Here is a 5,000-nt window from a genome sequence, read left to right as displayed (position 1 = left end):
CAAAATCGCACGCTCTCACGGCGATTTGCCCCCGTATACGCCTGGGCGTAAGCCCGTGCGTCGCCGACCTAGCGGCCTGCCGATCGGTATTTAGAGGGAGGCACTTTGAAAGCAACACGCCGTTGGAACTTTGAAAAATTTCGATGCGTCGCCAAAGTTCGTACTTTTCGATAAAATCTTCGTCCTATGATACATTTCGATCAAGAACTACATTGATCGTCATGAAACTGTTTTTTTTTTTGGGAGACGTGTACGCTCCTTTTCATAAAGGAGACTATCTTATTGCGAAAGTCAAAATCGCACGCTCTCACGGCGATTTGCCCCCGTATACGCCTGGGCGTAAGCCCGTGCGTCGCCGACCTAGCGGCCTGCCGATCGGTATTTAGAGGGAGGCACTTTGAAAGCAACACGCCGTTGGAACTTTGAAAAATTTCGATGCGTCGCCAAAGTTCGTACTTTTCGATAAAATCTTCGTCCTATGATACATTTCGATCAAGAACTACATTGATCGTCATGAAACTGTTTTTTTTTTTGGGAGACGTGTACGCTCCTTTTCATAAAGGAGACTATCTTATTGCGAAAGTCAAAATCGCACGCTCTCACGGCGATTTGCCCCCGTATACGCCTGGGCGTAAGCCCGTGCGTCGCCGACCTAGCGGCCTGCCGATCGGTATTTAGAGGGAGGCACTTTGAAAGCAACACGCCGTTGGAACTTTGAAAAATTTCGATGCGTCGCCAAAGTTCGTACTTTTCGATAAAATCTTCGTCCTATGATACATTTCGATCAAGAACTACATTGATCGTCATGAAACTGTTTTTTTTTTTGGGAGACGTGTACGCTCCTTTTCATAAAGGAGACTATCTTATTGCGAAAGTCAAAATCGCACGCTCTCACGGCGATTTGCCCCCGTATACGCCTGGGCGTAAGCCCGTGCGTCGCCGACCTAGCGGCCTGCCGATCGGTATTTAGAGGGAGGCACTTTGAAAGCAACACGCCGTTGGAACTTTGAAAAATTTCGATGCGTCGCCAAAGTTCGTACTTTTCGATAAAATCTTCGTCCTATGATACATTTCGATCAAGAACTACATTGATCGTGATGAAACTGTTTTTTTTTTTGGGAGACGTGTACGCTCCTTTTCATAAAGGAGACTATCTTATTGCGAAAGTCAAAATCGCACGCTCTCACGGCGATTTGCCCCCGTATACGCCTGGGCGTAAGCCCGTGCGTCGCCGACCTAGCGGCCTGCCGATCGGTATTTAGAGGGAGGCACTTTGAAAGCAACACGCCGTTGGAACTTTGAAAAATTTCGATGCGTCGCCAAAGTTCGTACTTTTCGATAAAATCTTCGTCCTATGATACATTTCGATCAAGAACTACATTGATCGTGATGAAACTGTTTTTTTTTTTGGGAGACGTGTACGCTCCTTTTCATAAAGGAGACTATCTTATTGCGAAAGTCAAAATCGCACGCTCTCACGGCGATTTGCCCCCGTATACGCCTGGGCGTAAGCCCGTGCGTCGCCGACCTAGCGGCCTGCCGATCGGTATTTAGAGGGAGGCACTTTGAAAGCAACACGCCGTTGGAACTTTGAAAAATTTCGATGCGTCGCCAAAGTTCGTACTTTTCGATAAAATCTTCGTCCTATGATACATTTCGATCAAGAACTACATTGATCGTCATGAAACTGTTTTTTTTTTTGGGAGACGTGTACGCTCCTTTTCATAAAGGAGACTATCTTATTGCGAAAGTCAAAATCGCACGCTCTCACGGCGATTTGCCCCCGTATACGCCTGGGCGTAAGCCCGTGCGTCGCCGACCTAGCGGCCTGCCGATCGGTATTTAGAGGGAGGCACTTTGAAAGCAACACGCCGTTGGAACTTTGAAAAATTTCGATGCGTCGCCAAAGTTCGTACTTTTCGATAAAATCTTCGTCCTATGATACATTTCGATCAAGAACTACATTGATCGTGATGAAACTGTTTTTTTTTTTGGGAGACGTGTACGCTCCTTTTCATAAAGGAGACTATCTTATTGCGAAAGTCAAAATCGCACGCTCTCACGGCGATTTGCCCCCGTATACGCCTGGGCGTAAGCCCGTGCGTCGCCGACCTAGCGGCCTGCCGATCGGTATTTAGAGGGAGGCACTTTGAAAGCAACACGCCGTTGGAACTTTGAAAAATTTCGATGCGTCGCCAAAGTTCGTACTTTTCGATAAAATCTTCGTCCTATGATACATTTCGATCAAGAACTACATTGATCGTCATGAAACTGTTTTTTTTTTTGGGAGACGTGTACGCTCCTTTTCATAAAGGAGACTATCTTATTGCGAAAGTCAAAATCGCACGCTCTCACGGCGATTTGCCCCCGTATACGCCTGGGCGTAAGCCCGTGCGTCGCCGACCTAGCGGCCTGCCGATCGGTATTTAGAGGGAGGCACTTTGAAAGCAACACGCCGTTGGAACTTTGAAAAATTTCGATGCGTCGCCAAAGTTCGTACTTTTCGATAAAATCTTCGTCCTATGATACATTTCGATCAAGAACTACATTGATCGTCATGAAACTGTTTTTTTTTTTGGGAGACGTGTACGCTCCTTTTCATAAAGGAGACTATCTTATTGCGAAAGTCAAAATCGCACGCTCTCACGGCGATTTGCCCCCGTATACGCCTGGGCGTAAGCCCGTGCGTCGCCGACCTAGCGGCCTGCCGATCGGTATTTAGAGGGAGGCACTTTGAAAGCAACACGCCGTTGGAACTTTGAAAAATTTCGATGCGTCGCCAAAGTTCGTACTTTTCGATAAAATCTTCGTCCTATGATACATTTCGATCAAGAACTACATTGATCGTCATGAAACTGTTTTTTTTTTTGGGAGACGTGTACGCTCCTTTTCATAAAGGAGACTATCTTATTGCGAAAGTCAAAATCGCACGCTCTCACGGCGATTTGCCCCCGTATACGCCTGGGCGTAAGCCCGTGCGTCGCCGACCTAGCGGCCTGCCGATCGGTATTTAGAGGGAGGCACTTTGAAAGCAACACGCCGTTGGAACTTTGAAAAATTTCGATGCGTCGCCAAAGTTCGTACTTTTCGATAAAATCTTCGTCCTATGATACATTTCGATCAAGAACTACATTGATCGTCATGAAACTGTTTTTTTTTTTGGGAGACGTGTACGCTCCTTTTCATAAAGGAGACTATCTTATTGCGAAAGTCAAAATCGCACGCTCTCACGGCGATTTGCCCCCGTATACGCCTGGGCGTAAGCCCGTGCGTCGCCGACCTAGCGGCCTGCCGATCGGTATTTAGAGGGAGGCACTTTGAAAGCAACACGCCGCTGGAACTTTGAAAAATTTCGGGGCAAAGCAATACGCGGCTGGGACTTTGAAATATTTCGGAGCGCACCTAAAGTTCGTTATTTTGGCTAAACGGAGCGAAAATCTGCATTTATACCATCACGGACGTTAGTTCAATAGCGTTTAACGATCGATCCACGGTACAGAATGCAAAAATATGATTGTTAAAATTTTCGACTAATCGGTTCTAAGAGGCGAAGCAATACGCCGCTGGGACTTTGAAATATTTCGGAGCGCACCTAAAGTTCGTTATTTTGGCTAAACGGAGCGAAAATCTGCATTTATACCATCACGGACGTTAGTTCAATAGCGTTTAACGATCGATCCACGGTACAGAATGCAAAAATATGATTGTTAAAATTTTCGACTAATCGGTTCTAAGAGGCGAAGCAATACGCCGCTGGGACTTTGAAATATTTCGGAGCGCACCTAAAGTTCGTTATTTTGGCTAAACGGAGCGAAAATCTGCATTTATACCATCACGGACGTTAGTTTAATAGCGTTTAACGATGGATCCACGGTACAGAATGCAAAAATATGATTGTTAAAATTTTCGACTAATCGGTTCTAAGAGGCGAAGCAATACGCCGCTGGGACTTTGAAATATTTCGGAGCGCACCTAAAGTTCGTTATTTTGGCTAAACGGAGCGAAAATCTGCATTTATACCATCACGGACGTTAGTTCAATAGCGTTTAACGATCGATCCACGGTACAGAATGCAAAAATATGATTGTTAAAATTTTCGACTAATCGGTTCTAAGAGGCGAAGCAATACGCCGCTGGGACTTTGAAATATTTCGGAGCGCACCTAAAGTTCGTTATTTTGGCTAAACGGAGCGAAAATCTGCATTTATACCATCACGGACGTTAGTTCAATAGCGTTTAACGATCGATCCACGGTACAGAATGCAAAAATATGATTGTTAAAATTTTCGACTAATCGGTTCTAAGAGGCGAAGCAATACGCCGCTGGGACTTTGAAATATTTCGGAGCGCACCTAAAGTTCGTTATTTTGGCTAAACGGAGCGAAAATCTGCATTTATACCATCACGGACGTTAGTTTAATAGCGTTTAACGATGGATCCACGGTACAGAATGCAAAAATATGATTGTTAAAATTTTCGACTAATCGGTTCTAAGAGGCGAAGCAATACGCCGCTGGGACTTTGAAATATTTCGGAGCGCACCTAAAGTTCGTTATTTTGGCTAAACGGAGCGAAAATCTGCATTTATACCATCACGGACGTTAGTTTAATAGCGTTTAACGATGGATCCACGGTACAGAATGCAAAAATATGATTGTTAAAATTTTCGACTAATCGGTTCTAAGAGGCGAAGCAATACGCCGCTGGGACTTTGAAATATTTCGGAGCGCACCTAAAGTTCGTTATTTTGGCTAAACGGAGCGAAAATCTGCATTTATACCATCACGGACGTTAGTTCAATAGCGTTTAACGATCGATCCACGGTACAGAATGCAAAAATATGATTGTTAAAATTTTCGACTAATCGGTTCTAAGAGGCGAAGCAACACGCCGCTGGGACTTTGAAATATTTCGGAGCGCACCTAAAGTTCGTTATTTTGGCTAAACGGAGCGAAAATCTGCATTTATACCATCACGGACGTTAGTTCAATAGCGTTTAA

The sequence above is a fragment of the Osmia lignaria genome, unplaced genomic scaffold (genome assembly GCF_051020975.1).
Source record: "Osmia lignaria lignaria isolate PbOS001 unplaced genomic scaffold, iyOsmLign1 scaffold0063, whole genome shotgun sequence".
In the NCBI taxonomy this organism is placed as follows: domain Eukaryota; kingdom Metazoa; phylum Arthropoda; class Insecta; order Hymenoptera; family Megachilidae; genus Osmia; species Osmia lignaria.
This window is presented reverse-complemented; position numbering follows the sequence as displayed.